Source organism: Nylanderia fulva, unplaced genomic scaffold (assembly GCF_048542155.1).
Source record: "Nylanderia fulva isolate GAGA-0341 unplaced genomic scaffold, ASM4854215v1 Scaffold458, whole genome shotgun sequence".
Classification (NCBI taxonomy): Eukaryota; Metazoa; Arthropoda; class Insecta; order Hymenoptera; family Formicidae; genus Nylanderia; species Nylanderia fulva.
This window is the reverse complement of record NW_028190541.1, coordinates 29,403-50,396: the sequence shown is the minus strand read 5'-3', so window position 1 is coordinate 50,396 and position 20,994 is coordinate 29,403. Positions and strand designations below refer to the sequence as shown.

The 20,994-nt window shown below is 30.8% G+C and overlaps 1 long non-coding RNA gene and 1 pseudogene across 1 annotated transcript; one reads left to right on the top strand and one right to left on the bottom strand.

The window, feature by feature from the left end:
- Positions 1-7,509: 7,509 nt before the first annotated feature.
- LOC146721543 (uncharacterized) lies at positions 7,510-10,025 on the top strand (annotated as a pseudogene).
- A 5,921-nt stretch (positions 10,026-15,946) lies between these two features.
- On the bottom strand, positions 15,947-16,535 carry LOC146721542 (uncharacterized). Its single transcript, XR_014925627.1, has 3 exons — positions 16,369-16,535; positions 16,128-16,291; positions 15,947-16,001 (listed from the first exon to the last, which is right to left on the bottom strand). It is a non-coding gene; the product is annotated as an uncharacterized LOC146721542 (long non-coding RNA).
- Positions 16,536-20,994: the final 4,459 nt, after the last annotated feature.

The window sequence follows — 20,994 nt, the reverse complement described above, 5'->3', positions numbered from 1 at the left end:
AGATAAGTAGGTTAAGGTAGAATTAAGTTAATTGTAAATTAGATGTAAGAGTAGAGATAAGAGTAGATATAAGTAAAGATTGTAAGAGCTTGTGTAAGGTTGGGGAACGCTCCTTTAAAAGCGCCTTCAATCTTTCAGGGGAAGAATAAAGAATTGAATTGATAATCACATATAAAATAATTTGGGTGATGCGAACGATTACAACTTTTGATGATGTGTAGCGTGTATGATTTTGAGACTGAATACATCTCTATATTGTTCTTGGATCATTTCCAGATGTTAATGCCGATTATTTCCAATGATGATTTTAAAGGTGGAAAACTCTTGGCATTCCATCGTTTGAAAGCGTGGAATTGTCTTAGTTTCCCTTAATTATGATACGTTTCTATATGAAATGACACACTTTTTTTAAATGACTATTGTTAGAAAAAATTTTTTGAATGTTACAATGAAAATTGCTTACTTTTGAATCTGCTAAATCAATGACTTTATAAACGTTAACGCCACAGATCAGTTACTTATCACTTTACATGCCATTATGAAGAACGGTTATACATTTGGTACTTATATCACAGGTTGTTTACAAAGGCATTATTTTTTACATGACATTCTTATTTTGTTTATTTCTTTTCTATGTTAGCTAATTTTTCAAGTACATCCAAATAAGACTCGCTGAGTAACTCTGTATCTTTTTTTAAATTTATACCGTTTTCTTGTTTTATTATATGAAGCATTTCAGAAATCAATCTTTTTTGGTAATTTATTTCATAATCTAAAATTTTAACTTTATTCCAATCAAATGTATGCTGCTCATTTATCGAAGAGACAAACATTTCTGAAATCTTGTTTATATACGGAACTATAATTCTTTTTTTGTTTCTTTTTTTTTCCCCCGAGTTATTAATTTGTGTTGGTTTATGTTTATATTTGTCTAACATAATTCCATTGGAAATGAGATGCTTAATTCGGTGATTAATGCTGCTGAATATCATGTCAAGAGGATAACCGTTACTTGAGAATATATTTATAGTATATAATATACAATATAATATATAATATACAATTTAACAGACAGGTGTTTGCTTCTATCACACCCACAATTTTATAGCCAGAATCTTGAATTAGTGGTCAATATAATCTCAAGTAACGGTTATCCTCTTGACATGATATTCAGCAGCATTATAAATATAGATTTTCAAATGTGCCTACACTGCCCGTAGCATTAGAATGATATCCACGTACAAAAAAGCCCAAGATTTTATTTTTGCAATCTATTTTATAAATAAAATAATTATTCATCAAACTAATAAGAATATATAATAAGAATAATTTTTTAAATTGATCAATATATTGGTTCAATTTATCGCGTCATCAAAGGGGAAGGAAAAGAAAATCTCCGATTATGTTTATTTCTTATCAATCAGATATTCGATCAAATGATAAATTGTCGATACTATCTTCGATTGAATTTGCTCGATTCCGAAGTCAAAGTTCACAATTTGAATTTTTATCAACATTTATAATGTAAAATTGTAAAATATAACTAATTTTCTTATCGTGCAAAGTCAATCAAAGATTAGATTGACAATTACAAAACAAAAGCATATGATTTTTCGAATATTTTTAATTATGATTGACAAATAAACGTAATCGGAGATTTTCCTTCTTTCCTCTTTGATGACGATAAATTAAACCAATACACAGATCAATTTAAAAATATTCTTATTACATATTCTTGTTATAATTTTATTAGTTTCATGAATAAATTATTTTATTCAAAAAAATTGCAAAATTATAAGTCCTGGGCCCTGTTCAGGGATTATCAACCTGGTGCTGTCGGCAATGCTGAATATATATATATATATATATATATATATATATATATACGTATGTTACGCGTATGTACGTGTATAGCACCGCGCGACGTGAGTGAGGCGTCGCGCAGTAGATCATATCAACGTATAATACGCGCGGATTACTATGGTACATACATACTACTGATACCGCGCGAATACGAAAGATCTGATTATATATATATATATATATATATATATATATATATGTATATATATACACATATCTATCTATCAATTTATCTATCGATCTCTCTATCGATCTATCTATCTATCTATCTATCTATCTGTCTCTGTTTCTCTGTCTCTTTGTATTCCTCTCTGTCTCTTTGTCTCTTCTCTCTCAACATGCACACGTAAAAATAAAAATTTTGTATGATTATAATTGATTATAAAGTTTTAGTAGATAATTTGTAATAAATAAAAATTATTTTTATGAAAATGTTTTATAATACTATTATAATCGGAACAGAGCAGTAGTTAGATAAGATATTGAAAGGAATAATTTTATTTGATTATATAGATATTGCATATATACAAGATGTTTTCGTAAAAGTGAATAATTTTTCATGGACATATAGAATCCATTTTTATACAAGTATCGTGATACGTTATAAAAAAATTTTATAGGAACTTACAAGATTATTTTTATCCGTTTTATGTCTACTTGAGATAGCCTGCTTTTATAGAAATTATAAATGTTTATTGTGCGCATATAGTAGACAAATATAAATGAATATATAAATTTTATATATACATATAAATACTCACAATATCTATATAATCAAAAATAAAATCTATCTCTTTCAATACAATCTTATCTAACTACTACTCTATTTCGATAATGATAATATTATTATCTGCTCAATTTCGAAAATACTTTCATATAAATCATTTATTTATTACAAAGAATTATGTACTTTATAATCAATTATAATTATTACAGATCGGTCTCTCTTTTTATATATATACAGGGTGTCCTGCAACGTAATGTCCACAGTGAAATTTTATTTTCTTGGGATCATTCTAACAATAAGTCAAAAAGTACACGTATGCCCTAAAGTCGATTACAGCGAAAAGACGAAATTGCATATAATAAGATAAATATTATTTATTGAAGATAATAATTTTATTTATTGAACAATAATATTATAGAATTACTTTATAAACTGTGCGATAATATAGATCATAAAGGTGTTTTTCTCGCACTTGTGCGGTAAAATAAGACATACATTGAATCGTTGAGAAATTCATCTTCCGCACGCTAAACAGCAATCGAAATTGGAACTTTCGTTACTGGTATTACAAAAAAAATTACATGTGATATCATAGTAAAAAAATGAATAATAAATAAATGTATAAATAATAAAAATTAATGTTTGTAATAATAATTAAAAATTATTTTTTAATTATTATTTACACATTTATTTATTATTTATTTTTTACTATGACAACGTATGTAATTATTTTTTGTAATGCCAGTCACGAAAATTCAAATTTTGATTGCTGTTTAGCGTGCTGAAGATGAATTTCTCAACGATTCAATGTATGCCTTATTTTACCGCACAAGTTCGAGAAAAACACCTTTATCTATATTATCGCACAGTTTATAAAATAATTCTATAATATTATTGTTCAATAAATAAAATTATTATATTCAATAAATAATATTTATCGTATTATATGCAATTTCATCTTTTCTCTGTAATCGACTTTAGGGCATACGTGTACTTTTTGACTTATGTTAGAATGATCCCAAGAATATAAAGTTTCACTGTGGACATTACGTTGCAGGACACCCTGTATATATATATACACATATATATTAGAGTGTAAAAATATCTATCTATCTATCTATCTATATATATATATATATATATATATATATATATAATATATAATATATACACATACCTATTGATTTATTTAGCAATATGTTTATCTATCGAACTATCTATCATCTATCGATCAACCTATCTATCTATCTATCTATCTATCTATCGATCTATCTATCTCTTCTCTCTTTTCTACATTGCATTCTTTTATATATGTACACGTGTATAACAATTTTTCCAAAATATTGTACATTACAAAAGTAAAAATAATTAAATTTATAATCTAATAATATATAAAAATCTTTTATGAATATAATGATTACAAAGTTTTAGTAGATAATTTTTTGTAATAAATAAATGATTTATATGATATATTCTTATCTAACTACTGCTCTGTTTTGATAATAATAGCATTATGTATTCAATCTCTAAAATAGTTTTATATAAATCTGTTACGGATTCAATCGATTTCGTGACAGCATCGATAATCGAATCAATAATAACTCGCATGAAGCCAGAGAAGCAGCACCTCCCGGCAAGCGTATTTATGGCTATTGTTCTCACCAATCACGCAGAATACACGTGAGAAGTAGCAAGCCACAAAAACAAAATTCCTTTGGGTTTTTCGGCAGTAAAAGCGAAGTCAGTCGTTGAAAGTCTCTCCAAGAGTAAAGTCGACATAAGTAAGCGCTCTCTTCAATTGAAAATCATTATTAATCAAGTCGGATTAAATGATATAAATCAAAACCTAAGACTATTACTGTGTGCGAGTACTGAGTTACGCGGAGTGTTGTGCATACAATTAGATTGCCGCGAATAGTCCGGCAATAAAAACGAGGCTTCGCGCTATCAACCAGGGCGCAACTCATTGTTTAAATACGAACTGTATAGTTCCTAATGATCACTCTCAATCAGCTCTCGGTTCACATGTCAGTGACCGTACATAAGTGTCTCACACTTAAGCAAGTTCACGTGTCAGTGAAATTACTCTCATGTTTTTCTTTCGCATGACGATTATTAAATCGTATGTAAGAACAATTAAAGGAAATTTAATATTTGTGTAGGAGGATATTTTGCGCGTACAGATTAGCAGTGTCCTTCAAATCAAACATAGTCGACGAACAAACAAGTGCGAAAAAACATTCTATGTGTACGACGAACAAAGGTTATCGAAAATTCCTTCGAATTTCAGACTCGAAATTATGATCATGAATAACAAGCGTGATCGACGTATGCATACTCAGTGTATTATACTCGCATTGTTGTGAAGAGAATAATGAAATAACCTTGTTAACGATTTCATTTTTTTTTGTTTAACGTGTGCTATGTGAAGTAATAAATACTTTTGATAATGTGTTAAACTTGAATGTTCAATGAATTTTTTTTTGATTCGGCACTGGCCTAACTTGCCATTTCCTTCGCGCACCAAATTCGGAGCGCGTCCACCCTACATCAAGATAGTTTAAATATCTCGACCACATTGAAACAAAATCATTTATTACAAAGAATTATTTACTTTATAATCAATTATAATTATTATAGATAGGCCTGTTTATACACATACACACACTTGCACACAATATATATATATGTCTGTGTATGTGTATAAACAAGCCTATCTATAATAATTATAATTGATTATAAAGTAAATAATTCTTTGTAATGATTTATATAAAAGTATTTTAGAGATTGAATACATAATAATGCTATTATTATCAAAACAGAGCAGTATTTAGATAAGAATAAATCATATAAATCATTTATTTATTACAAAAAATTATCTACTAAAACTTTATAATCATTATATTCATAAAAGATTTTTATATATTATTAGATTATAAATTTAATTATTTTTACTTTTGTAATGTACAATATTTTTAAAAAATTATTATATACGTGTACATATATAAAAGAATGCAATGTAGAAAAAAGAGAAGAGACAGATAAATCAATAGATAGATAGATAAATAGATAGGTTGATCGATAGATGATAGATAGTTCGATAGATAGACAGATTGCTAAATAAATCAATAGGTATGTGTATATATATATATATACACAGAGTGTCCCAAAAAGAATCGGAACACTGAAAAATCTCGAAAAGTATACGTTTTACAGAAAAAAGATTCAGACAAAAGTTATAAAAAATCTATTTATTGATCTTATCAGTTTGACCTTGGACGGCGTTACCAAGGTCAGAATAAGGTCGCCTTGAATTTTTTAGATGAAATCCTATAATTTTTATTACATATTCTTGTAGCTTATCTGGAGAGCTTTCCAAAACACTAATAAAAATATTTTTTATGGAGTACCCTTTGATTTATAAAGGCTAACAATTTTTTGACATAAAATATAAAATATCTTTGTAAAATATTCCATTTTCGGTAATCATATCTTTTTTGCACGGAATAATGAGACCAATGAATTGGTGTAAAAAAACACAGTTGCTTATAAAAAAAGTATGCTGCTGCATATTGAATATTACATATTCAATTATCTGTTTTCTTTAATAAATTGATTTCTTATTATACTGTGCAAAAAAGTACGTATGATTATCGAAAATGGAATATTTTATAAAGATATAGTTTATGTCAAAAAATTATGTTAGCTTCTAACCTTTATAACTCAAAGAGCACTTTATAAAAAATCATTTTATTATAGTGTTTTGGAAAGCCCTCGAGATAAGCTACAAGAATATGTAATAAAAAATTTACATCTAAGAAATTTAAGGTAACCTTATTCTGACCTTGGTAACACTGTCCAAGGTCAAACTGATCAGATCAATAAATAGATTTTTTATAACTTTTGTCTAAAACTTTTTTTTGTAAAACGTATATTTTTCGAGATTTTTCAGTGTTCCGATCTTTTTGGGATACTCTGTATATATATAAATATATATATATATATGTGAGTGTGTGTGTGTATGTGTGTGTGTATATATATTTATATATATATAAATTATATTCTTATTCAATATTTATGGAGTTCAATTGTTATAAATTTTTTTTACATTATATACATATTTTCTAAAGTAACAATTTCTGAAATATAACGCAGTCTCTTGCTTATTTTAAATAGTTGTTAGTAGTAGAAATATTATAGTAATAATAAGTAGTAGTTACAATAGTACAATAGTAATACTAATAGTTATAAAGTTGCAGTAGTAACAAAAAAAAGAAAAATATCTTCTCCCAGAACGATTTGCATGTGCGTTCTGGTTATTAAAAAAAGATATTTTATATCAGAGACGATTTATTCGTCTGTTAGTTGCTTTAAAAATATCTTCTCCCAGAACAAATTGCATGTGCGTTCTGGTTATTCAAAAAAGATATTTTATATCAGAGACGATTTATTCGTCTGTTAGTTGCTTCTAAAATATCTTCTCCCAGAACGATTTGCATGTGCGTTTTGGAACATATTTTATGCCAGACTTATTTATTCGTAAACTGCTTCTTTACATCAGATACGGTTTATGTATCCTCTGCTTAGTATAAAAATAAAACATTTATATTGAAACTTTATTGTATAATATAATATAGTTTGAATAAGATATAGATTTATAAACAAGAGACTGCATTTATTTTTCAAAAATCTTTTGATAATTATATAATAACTGATACATTTAATTTTTTTAACAATATTTTAACATTATTTTTTTTTTGCAGGCGACGGATGCTGAAGAAAGAGAGACAAGAGGAAAATGACTCCAGGTATAGCACATTTAAGATACTAACAATGAATCCATCGATAATCAGAAATCGGCGGAATTGCTATCTGATACAATGGATTCAAAAGTTAGTATCCAATCGTTAGTACCCGCGATGCAATGCCTGGAGTCAAATTCAAATACAGGTACGTGTAGTAAAAATGCCGAACTTTGCGAAGATAACAATCATTTTGTTATCGAGAATAGCCCTCAGGATATAAATAATATCCAGGAAAGCATGCCTCAAGGGCGTCGCATTGTCGACTCTTCTTATATGTGGAATGAACTTCAAAGTTTATTCAATAATCATATAAAAGAAATAGAGTGCCAATTTAAAGATTGGAAACTCATAAAAACTAAAACCAAAGGCCAAGAGGAAAATGATTCTAGGAATAGCACATATAAGAATACTAGCAATGAATCCATCGATTTTCAAAAATCGGTGGAATTCTCTGATACGATGGATTCAAAAGTCAGTATTCAAAAAGTGCAATGCTTAGAGTCAATTTCAAAAACAGATATGTGTAATGAAAATGACGAACTTTGCGAAGATAACAATCATTTTGTTATCAAGAATAGCCCTCTGGATATAAATAATATCCAGGAAAGCATGCCTCAAGAACGTCGCATTGTCAATTTTTCTCATATGTGGAATGAACTTCAGAGTTCATTCAATAATCATATGAAAGAAATAGAGTGCCAATTTAAATTAATTGGAAAGTCTTAAAAACTAAAACCGAAGGCCAAGAGAAAAATGACTCTAGGAATAGCACATATAAGAATACTAGCAATGAATCCATCGATTTTCAAAAATCGGTGGAATTAAATTTCGATACAATAGATTCTAAAGTTAGTACTCAAAAAGTGCAATGCCTGGAGTCAATTTCTGAAACAGATATTTGTAATAAAGATATCGAACTTTGCGAAGATGATTATTTTGTTATCGAGAATGGCCCTCTGGATATAAATCGTATCCAGGAACGCTTGCCTGAAGGCCGTCGCATTGTCGACTTTTCTCATGTATAGAAAGAACTCCAGAGAGTATTCAATAATCATATGAAAGGAATAGTGCTAATTTAAAAATTGGAAACTCATAAAAACTAAAACCGAAAAGTTTAAGACGCATTTTACTTTCAAATGCCAAATGTGCAATACTGAAGCCGAATTCTGGTCAGAACCCAAAGATCCGAAAATATTAAGCATTGATATGGCTGCTGCAATAGAAACTATTACAGTGGGAATTGGCCATGCCCAATTAGAAGAGCTGTGTGCAGCTATGAATATTCAATGTATGTCCGATAAAAGTTATAATCAAAATCGAGATATGTTAGTAGACGAGTTTGAGAAAACAGCCATGGAAAATATGAAAATGGCTGGCCAAACTGAAAAGCAACTGGCTCTCAAAAAGAACGATGTTATAAACGGTATTCCGTACATAACTGTAATAGCTGATGATAGTTGGAGTAAAAGATCGTACGGCCACGCCTACGATTCTCTTTCCGGTGTTGGTACTTTAATTGGTTACCACACGAAAAAAGTTCTTTTTATCGGTATCCGCAATAAATATTGCACGATATGCGATGTAGCGGAACGAAACGGAATCGAACCAAAAAACCATAAATGCTATAGAAATTTCGATCGTAACGCAAGCTCCACAAGTATGGAGAGCGACGCCATTGCAGAAGGCATTAAAAGTAGCCTGGAAATGCATGGATTAATTGTTAGAACAGTTATTGCCGATGGCGATAGCAGCGTCTATCAGGCCATCATTGATAGCAGACCAGATCGGGAACAAATGGTGATCGTGAAAAAAATAGAATGCACCAATCATTTGCTTCGCAATCTATGCAAAAAGCTGCAGGCGGTAGCAGGGACAACTCAGCCAAAAATGCATAGAAAGCGCGGTTTTGTCCAGCTACGAAATGTTGTAAAGAACAATATTATGAACATACGAACAGAAGTGATAGAAGCAATTGATTCACAAAATAAACAAGAGCAACCTCACCATAATAAAGCTAGAGAATTACAAAAAGATATATTAAACATTCCTAGTCATATATTTGGTAAACATAAACGATGTAAGAAACGCAGTCGTATGTGACCTTGATAAAACGAAGAAAAATTATGTACCGTTTCTCAAATTACACGATTTTTACCAAAGAGTAGAGAAGGCTATCATATATTTAAGCGCTTATTCCGACGGTTTGTTGTACAAATACACCAACAATCCTGTAGAGTCGTTCAATTCGATAATCTGCAAAGAAATTGCTGGTGAGCGCATCAATTTTAGTAACCGAGGCTCTTACAATGCTAGAGTTGCGGGGGCAGTTTTGCAATATAATTCGAAACAAGGTCTTACGGAAATGCATAAAAGCATGGATAAAAATGTTCCTCCTACTGTCGAGATTCTGGAAAAGCGACGACAAATTAAAGTTGCAAGAACTAGAAAATCTCGGAAAATTGATGGACGACAAAAATGTAAAAGAAAGTCAGGAACAGATTGTCATTACGGTCCGCAATCACAAAAACCTGATCTTCTACCCGAGGTTTTTGAACAACTTCTACAAAATTATTTGGAAAAGTTGTTTGAAAATGGGAAAAATTGGAGACAAATTGAACGTAATACAATAAAGCAAAGTGATTCAGATTTGTGGCATTCACTGAGACAGAAACTGTTAACGGCGTCTAATTTTGGAATTGTATGTCGCATGAGACCGACAACGTCTTGCGCCGCAACCGTAAAAAACATTTTATTTCCTCCCTCTATTGATACTGCGGGTATAAAATATGGTCGCGAAATGGAAAAAATTGCGAAAAAAGAATTGGCCGTAACATTAAAAAAAGAGATAAAAATTTGCGGATTATTTATTGATATTAAAAATTCGTGTTTGGGTGCTTCTCCAGACGGACTCATAGATGAAGATGGTCTGGTAGAAATAAAATGTCCTTTATTAGCTGAGCATTTAACAGCGAAAGAGACTATAAAAATATTGCCCCATTTGAAAGGCATCTTTGATAAGAAAAATCCAGATAAAATGAATCAAAATCACCAATTTTTCTATCAAATTCAAGGCCAGTTAAATACGAGGTGTGTTCAAAAAGTATCGCGAATTTTGAATTTCCGCGGGTTACGTATATTCGATTTTCGATTTTTTTGTGGCGTTATGTTGGTACTCATGTTTCTCATTTATGCCGACAAGTACGGCCATTTTGAATGTTTAGTTAATTTTTGACAGCTGCTTTGCTTGCACGTGTTTTGGCTCGTCTTCGATTTTTGCCTATTCCAAAAAATGGATCAAAGAATTTGTATCAAATTTTGTGTGAAAAACAAAATTAAGTGCGCGGACGCATTCCGAATGTTGACTGTGGCATATGGTGAAGCTACCTTGGACCGAAGCAACGTTTATCGGTGGTACAAAATGTTTTCCGAGGGCCGAGAAGATGTGAACGACGAAGAGCGTGCCGGACGCCCGAGCACGTCAACAACAGACGAAAACATTGATGAAGTGAAGAAAATAGTATTGGTCAATCGTCGAATCACCGTTAGAGAAGTTGCTGAGGACCTAAACATATCGATTGGCTCGTGCCATTCGATTTTTACCAATGATTTGGGCATGACACGGGTCGCCGCGAAATTCGTACCAAAATTGCTCAATTTTTGGCCAAAAACAACACACTAATAATGCCGCAGCCACCGTATTCCCCAGATCTGGCCCCCTGTGACTTTTTCTTGTTCCCGAAACTGAAGAGGCCCATGAAAGGACGACGCTACGCTACGATTGAGGAGATAAAGACGGCATCGAAGGAGGAGCTGAACAAGATCACAAAAAATGATTTTTTGAAGTGCTTCGAGGATTGGAAAAAACGTTGGCACAAGTGTATAATATCTGGTGGGGATTACTTTGAAGGGGACAAAATAGATATTCATGAATAAATAAATAATTTTTGAAAAAACACAAAATTCGCGATACTTTTTAAACACACCTCGTATAACGCAGCGAGATTATTGTATTTTCGCTGTGTGGACGCCAAAAAGCTTGAAAATAGTACGTGTTAATAGGGACACTGTATTTTGGAGTAATCAAATGTTGCCCTTTTTAACACGTTTCTATTACCATTGCATGCTTCCGGAAATCTTGGACAGTCGGCATAATCGACATATGCCAATTAGAAATCCAAGCTATATAATAGAAGCTCAACAAGAAATAGCTAAAAAAAGAAAACGAACGAGTCTTCCACAGTGTAATGTAGAAGATAAAAATATTGCCAAAAAAAAGAAATGTATCAAATCAAATATTTCATCAATGGAAGCAACTGCTTTGAATGCAGAACAAGATGATTGCATCGTAGTTAGTTACTCAAATAATACAGAACTAACAGAATGCGATATGGCAAAGCAAAAAGAATTTTTTGATAATTGGGTTGCTCCTTTTGATTCAGTAAAGGAAAATGTATTACCTTTAGATAGTCAAATAAATGACGAATTATTGGACCGATTTTTGCGCGTCATAAGAGAGAATTCTTGTTTTGAGACACAAAGTGTGCAATATTTGGAATATCCTCATATAATTGAAGCAAGTTGTAACGACAAAAGCTTACAAATTATTGGAGGAAATTGCAGTAATCACTGGCGATGTATTTCTTTTGACGGCACCAAGCTTCGAGTGTACGACAGTCTATCTGGCTGTACATACGAAACATTAAAGGCTAAAGAAAAAAATTACATTCATCGCCGTTATCCACAAATAAATAAAAATAATATAATATTTGAAAACGTTCAAACACAACCTGATGGTATATGTTGTGGAATCTTTGCTGCCGCATTTGCTACAACTATAGCTTTAAAAGGAAATCCTTGTAATGAGACATATTCTGCTGATGTTAAACGTATGAGACAACATTTCTTAAAAATTATAGCAGAAAATAAACTGTCACCTTTTCCTAACTAATGAAAATTTATCATTATACTAGAAATGTGTAATTCTAATAAATATTGTTGCAAAAAAGTGTCTAATACAAATGTCTTATTTGCAAAAATCGGAGAAACGAAAAAAATACATATATTATGGTTGCGTTCTCACGAGAATGGGCGATGGAGGGGCCCATTTCATTCTATATATGCATAAAAATGTTTTGTATATTATATTATATAATATTCTGTTATATTATATACAAATATACAGCTGGTTATTTGAATATATTTGCTATTTTCTCAATTATTGATAAGAGGAGAAAAGCGAATTGTGCGTACTGCGTACATTGTAATTTATAGAAAAATTACAGGTAATATCAATATACGTACCATACACGTATGCTTATATCATACACGTATGTGTATACATGTATGTGTATATGTATTTGTATATGTATCTGTATGCATTTATGCATGCATTTATATATGTAAGAAATATATACATATATATACATGTATATAGATGCATATATCCATGCATAAACATATATATAATATGTACATGGTGATTCAAAAATCTGGCAATGGCCAATTATCTCCGAAAATAGTGGTCTTATGAAAAAAATACTAAAGGTGTTGACTTTTACCTAGGTGTCAAATTTTGAGATCATTTATAGGTCAACTTTTTAAAATCCTTTATTTTTTATTAGATATTCTTGTAGCTTATCTTGACAGCTTTCCAAAGCATTATAATAAAACATTTTTTCATGAAGTACTTTTTAAATTATAAAGATTCGAAGCAATTGTTTGACATAAAATTATATCTTTGTAAAATATTCAGTTTTACGTTATCATACTTTTTATTTTTATGCACATAATAATGAGACCAATTTGGTGTAAAGAAAATGCACCCAGTAAACACAAAATATAACTGCTATGTTACATGTATATAATACTATATAACGTGCATGTTACATGTAACATATACGGTAATTTCTCACTCATAGATGTAACATTTGTAATATGACATATGTTATTTATATATTGTAATTACATCCCAGATAGCATCGATATTGTAGGATGCCGAAAGATAATCTTTCGCTAAGTCACTATCCTATCTATAATTACAATAAATAATAGAATCCATAAGTGGGAAATTACAACTAACGTGTATGTTACATGTTACATGCACGTTACTTACGTGTTATATAGCAATTATAATGTTTGCTGGGCAGTTGCTTCTTGAAAATTACATACGTCTTTTGCAACTGTGTTTTCTTTGCACCTATTGATTGGTCTCATTATTCCGTGCATAAAAAGTATAAATGTATAATAAAAATTGAATGTTTTACAAGATATTGTCAATTTTATAAAAGAATTGTTCACTTCACACCTTTCTCAATAAGTACATAAAAAAATATTTTATTAGTGTTTTGGAAAATTCTCGAGATAAGCTACAAGAATATCTAAATAAAAATAGAGGGTTTTGTTTAATAAAAGTTGATCTTGAAATGACCTCTAAATTTGACCTCTACGTCAAAGTCAAGGTCACCATAAAATATTATTTTTCCTAGAAACAATTTTTATATATAACAATATAAAATTATATAGAAATATATAAAATTATACATATAATTGCAAAATTAAATATGAAATATGTCTATATATAATTAGATAAAAGAGCTTTTTATATACATATACTTATATAAATATATATATATATATATATATATATATATATATATTGTATATATAATAAATAAGTATTCACATATATAAATCCATATAATGTTTCATATATAACTTGACATGAGATTATACATGAACTTCGTAATTTATATATAAATAAATTTAATTATATATAAAATAAACATGTTTCACATATAATTATGTATAATTATATAATTGTTTAGATATAATTATATATAAAAAATTTTTCCCGGGTTGAACCCTGCAATTTTTATATTTTATTCATAAGACCACTATTTCTTGGACATAATTGACCGTTGCCGGACTTTTGAACCACCTTGTATATATATATATATATATATATATATATATATATATGTCAAAGGGTTTGTTCCGAGACAGTTAAAAATCTTACAGTTTTTAAATACATTTTAATAAAGCAAACTGATTGTGACCTAAAAAAGTTAAATGTTTCTTTCCGTTCTCGAGATATTATGTTTTAAAGTCTTTCAAGACACTTGCATAATGGCAGCTTTCAGGACAATAGTGATTTCCAGGACTGCCCTGGAATAATTCTATGTATAATGGTGTATTTCAGGACAAATAACAATGTACGATGCTAAAAATGTTTCTATGTTAAGATAAATTCACATTATTACCCCATTTGTCTTGCTCGCTTTCAGGACGAAAGCGAGCAAAATAAACTTGGCCAATGATATTATGGATGCGTTCGGGGAAACGCGATTAGCGCTATTAACATTTCTCCTTCGTGTTTCTTCTTTCTAAACAAAAGGAAAAACGAAGAAAAAGAAACGCTGGTAGCGCTCTCCCCGAACACACCCTATGTGTATAATGTGAATTATCCTTAAAATACATGTGATCTAACCCTTATTGCAAAACGTTGGTATTACCAGAGAGAAAGATGAGAGCGGCCAGGCCGGCGTTTTGGCTGTTACCGTTTTTACGGGACTGCTTGAAGCGCCCCTCGCACCCGTTTTCAATATCGGAACTAACTGCACACCCATTTTCTGGCAGGGTCGATAAAGTTTGTATTTGGTGCGAGTCCGTGCTACGCCCATAATTTTCGTGTTGAGAAACTTGGTGCTAGAATCCATTTCAAGTTCAAACCCTGCTGTTTTAATTTTTTTAATTTCATTTTTTTTTCAAAGGTGTATTCACAAAAGTTATTATGTATTAGAACAATCAATTAATAAATTATTATTTGATAATTATTAAAATTATACGCACATTTTTTAACAATTTTGCTTATGTAACTAAAACTTTATAAGTTTGTAATCAATTTAATATTTTTTTAGTTTTCATAAAAAAATTGTAATCTTTCCTAATTATAAAATTGTTGAAAAATATGAAATCATTTTAATAATTATAAATTAATAATTTATTACTTTATTGTCTTACACATAATAAAGTATTTGAATACACCTTTAAAAAAAAATAGAAAAAAAATAGAAAAAGCAGGTTTTGAACTTGAAAGGTCCAGAATTCTAACTCGTCGTCTCACCCACTCGACTACGCATATTACCTAACGTTCCTTTCTATCAGTACAGTACATTAGGGAGGCCCACAGAAACTTCAACAATTAAATCTTATTAATTATATATATATATATATATATATATATATATATATATATGTAGCATTCATCATCCACACCTTTCATTTACACTCTACACTTTTATTACACCTTACACTTTTCACTGCACTTTTACACTTTTTACATCTTTGTACATTTGTAATAACTTCAATTCATTAATATACATAATGTTTTTAAGAAAAATCAATATTTCCATAACAACATATTCATTCATTTATTTGTTACATTAAACTTGCGGAATTAGCCGATAAAATTGCTGATCGGGACGGCGGTTTGCAAGTCGCGGAAGTTTCCAATAATGCAAGTAATAAATCTTCGGATTTCGCGGATTTGTTACGAAGAATCGAAGCTCTAGAAGTTTCTCGTCGTCGAGATCGTTCCAAAAGCCGGTCTAGAGAGAATAGAAGATTTAGATCGTTATCGCGTAACAAAGACAAATCAAATAAAGATATTAAAGATACATCAATTTGTTTTTACCATAAGAAGTTTGGTGATAAGGCTAAACGATGTACTTTACCTTGTTCTATGTCCAAAACATTCTTGGCTTCACAGGAAAACTAAAAACGCCGCTTAAGACTGAGGCTGCTTACGACGGTGTTTCTAACAATCGCCTCATTATTTTCGACAGACATTCAAATTTGAATTTTCTTGTCGATACGGGCGCTGATATATCGTTGTTACCTAAAAAGGTTTTATTGAAGCCGTGGCATACTAATTTAAAACTTTTTGCCGCAAATGGTACTCAAATTAATACTTACGGTTCTAAAACTTTAATTTTGAACCTCGGTTTAAGGAGAGAATTCAAATGGAAATTTTGTGTCGCGGATATTCAACGTCCTATTTTAGGCGCCGATTTCCTTTGTCATTTTAATCTCCTAATTGACATTAAAAACAAGAAATTGATTGATAATGTTACCGGTCTTATGAATACTGGGAAAATTCAAGAAGTTGCACATTTGTCAATTTTTACCACATCTCCTGATTCTGTGTACCACAAATTTTTAACCGAATTTCCAGGACTCACCCGTTTTTCTCCAATTTCCTCGGTAAAAACACATGGTGTTGAACATCATATCGTTACGGAAGGTTCTCCTAAATTTTCGACTCCCAGAAGACTTACTCCTGAGAAACTTAAATGTGCCAAGGAAGAATTCAAGTCTATGATGGAGCAAGGAATTTGCAGGCCTTCAAGCAGCTCCTGGGCAGCCCCTCTACATATGGTACCTAAAAAGGAACAAAATTCTTGGAGACTGTGTGGTGATTATCGTGCACTCAATTCAGTGACTATCCCGGATCATTATCCCTTACCTCATATTCAAGATTTTTCTTCTTCACTTTTTGGTAAGAATATCTTTTCTAAAATCGACTTAGTTAAAGCGTACTATCAAGTACCCGTCGCTAAAGAAGATATTCACAAAACAGCTGTCACTACTCCATTTGGGCTTTTTGAATTTGTCGTAATGCCTTTCGGTTTACGAAACGCAGCCCAAACTTTTCAACGGCTCATGAACTCTTTACTTAATGATTTGAGTTTTGTCTTTTGTTATCTTGATGACATTCTTATTGCTTCTAAAGATGAGAAAGAACATTTTGCTCACTTACGCATTATTTTTGATCGTCTTCAACAAGCTGGAATGACAATCAATGTCGCTAAATGTCTTTTCGGTCAAAGCGAGATTTCTTTTCTTGGTTACTTAGTTTCTAACCAAGGAGTTAAACCTACATCCGAAAAAGTGAAATCAATTATTGATTATCCTAAACCTAAGACACTTCATGAATTACGCAGATTCTTAGGAATTATCAATTATTATCGTCGCTGTCTCAAGGATGCTGCAAATCATCAAGCTCTGTTAACAGAATATTTAAAGGACAGTCGCAAGAGGGATAGAAGAATTATTTCTTGGACTAAAGAAGCGGAATTAGCTTTCGAGTCATGTAAAGAAGAACTTTTACAAGTTACTACCCTTTCTCATCCTGCTCCTCATGCTCCTCTTATTTTAACTTGTGATGCTTCTGACTTTGCTGTTGGTGCATCACTTGAACAGTCTATTGACGACGATATCAAACCAATAGCATTTTTCTCAAAAAAACTAGACAAAGCTCAAAGAAATTATAGCACTTATGATAGAGAACTTCTTAGCATTTATTTGGCTATTAAACATTTCAGGCATTTTGTTGAAGGAAGACAATTGATTATCAGAACTGATCATAAACCTTTGATTTTTGCTTTCCGTCAGAAATTGGATAAAGCGTCACCAAGACAGATCAGACAATTAGACTTTATTGCTCAATTCTCTACAAATATTACCTATATTTCTGGAAAAATGAATTCAGTTGCTGATGCTCTGTCAAGAATTGAATCTATTTCAATGCCTATTATAGTTTCTTTAGAAGAACTTGCTAATTATCAGAAAGAAGATGAAGAACTTCAAGTTTTACTTTCTTCAAATTCTTCACTTCTGTTGAAGAAACTTATTCTTTCAGGATCAACCATACCTATTTATTGTGATTGCTCTTCGGAATTAATTCGTCCATATGTTTCTAAACTCTTACGCAAGAAAATTTTTGATGTTGTTCATGGACTCGCTCACCCCAGCGGCAGATTGACATCTAAACAATTACTACTGAAATTCATTTGGCCTTCTTTGAAGAAAGATGTGAAGGAATGGACTCGAACTTGTCTTCCATGTCAACGTGCGAAGATTTCAAGACACACCAAGAATTCTCCAATTAAGATTGCAATTCCTGATCAACGCTTTCAGCATGTGCATTTAGACATTGTTGGACCACTTCCTATTTGTCAAAATTACCGTTATTGTCTTACTATGATTGATCGTTTTTCCAGATGGCCTGAAGCTGTTCCTATTTCTGAGATTTCTGCTGAAACTATTTCTACAACATTTTATTCACATTGGGTAGCACGTTTTGGTTCTCCTATCAGCATTACAACAGATCAAGGTCCTCAGTTTGAAGCAGCTTTATTCAAAGCTTTAACAAACCTAATTGGATGCCAAAGGATTAGAACTTCTGCTTATCATCCTGCTTCAAATGGAATTCTGGAAAGATGGCATAGGACTTTGAAAGCAGCGATTATGTGCCACGAAACAACCAACTGGGTAGAATCTTTACCTTCAGTTCTTTTGGGATTACGTTCGTGTTTCAAAGAAGATTTAAAAGCTTCACCTGCAGAACTTCTTTATGGATCCACTCTTCGTATTCCTGGAGAATTTTTTTATTGAAGAAGATTTTCCTGCAGATCCTGAAATCTTTCTTGAAAAACACAGGATTCATATGAGGAATATCAGATCATCTCCTACAAGTCATCATTGCAAAAGATCACCTTTTGTTCACAAGAATCTTTTTGATTGTATTCATGTTTGGATTAGAGAAGATACTGTTAGGAAGTCACTACAATCCTCCTTATTCTGGCCCTTTTCCTATTGAGAAACGTATCTCTGATCATTTATTTGCAGTTAATGTTTCAGGAAGAGTTGTCAATATTTCGACAGAACGTCTCAAGCCAGCCTTCATTCCTAGAACTTCAGATTCTACTGAACTTTCTACCAGATCTTCAGCTCCTGTTCCTGCTATTTCAACTCCTGTTCCTGCTATTTCAACTCCTGTTCCTACTACTTCAGCTCCTGTTTCTGCTACTTCAAATCCTTCTTCTTCTTCTACTGTTGGAAAAGCTTTACGCACCTACCCACCAAAGAAGAAGAAAGTCCATTTCGCAACGAATATTGTCACTTGGGGGGGAGTACTGTAGCATTCATCATCCACACCTTTCATTTACACTCTACACTTTTATTACACCTTACACTTTTCACTGCACTTTTACACTTTTTACATCTTTGTACATTTGTAATAACTTCAATTCATTAATATACATAATGTTTTTAAGAAAAATCAATATTTCCATAACAACATATTCATTCATTTATTTGTTACATATTAATTCTTTTTGTTCTTTCGCTTTATACTTTCAATGAATAAACATTACTTTTTCAAAGATCTGGTGAATTTATTTATAAGTCGCTACATATATATACATACATACAGGGTGTTTCATTTTAATTTCCCCAGGCAAATATTTCGGAAAATAATAAAAAATTGAAAAAATGTTTGAGACAAAAGTTGTATGATTTCTAGGGGGACATAAGATGGTGTTATTAATTTGACCTTGAAAAGTTACATGAAAGTTACGTGAAGATCATTTTGAATTTCTTAAATGGAATACCCTATATATTTTTGCATATTCCTGTAGCTTATGTTGAAAGCTTTCCAAAACACTATAAATAAATATTTTTTCATCAAGTACTTTTCGAGTTATAAGGTTTGAAGTTGACAATTTTTTTACATAAAATGTAAAATATCTTGTAAAACATTTAGTTTTCGCTAATCTTACCTTAACACTTTTATGCACAAAATAATGAGACCAAATAATTATTTAAAAAAGTATGTAATATGCAACAATGCAACTGCATACTTATTTACTTTAAAAGCAACTATTTGTTTTGTTTATACCAATTAATTGATCTCATTATTTTGTGCATAAAAGTATCAAGATAAGATTATCGAAAACTAAATGTTTTACAAGATATTTTACATTTTATGTTAAAAATTGTTAATTTCAAACCTTTATAATTCAAAAAGTACTTGATGAAAAAATATTTATTTATAGTGTTTTCGAAAGCTTTTAACATAAGCTACAAGAATCAAGAATATGCAAAAATATATAGGGTATTCCATTTAAGTAATTCAAAATGATCTTCACGTAACTTTCATGTAAATTTTGAAGGTCAAACTAATAGCACCATCGTATGTCCCCCTAGAAACCGTACAACTTTTGTCTCAAACATTTTTTCGATTTTTTATTATTTTCCGAAATATTTGCCTGGAGAAATTAAAATGAAACACCCTGTATATATATTAATATATATAATTAACACGAGTTATTGTATCTTGTATTAGTGGAAGAGATGTGTAATAATTAATAATTAAAAGTTAAGCAATATTTAGGAAGACCGAGATTGTTTCCTTGTGAAATTACACACAATAAATTTTGTCCTCCTTTACATTGTTAGAAAATGTTTGAAGCGCTATCATTTCCCCACCACCTTGCGGTAGATAGCATGGTGCGCTTTTTTTATAGTGGTTTTCCCAATAGGCCTAATCCACTATTTTTATGTAATGCATGAAGCAAAAGTTGTTGCATAAGCTGTAATTTATGAACAATTGATTTTATTAATAAATATATTAAAACTGTAAATATTAATATAACTGTTATATACTTAACACAACTGTTATATACTTAGCATTTACTTAATAATGTTATTTTATTATAATTATGTAATGAAATGTTTTTTTTACGTAGGACACATTCA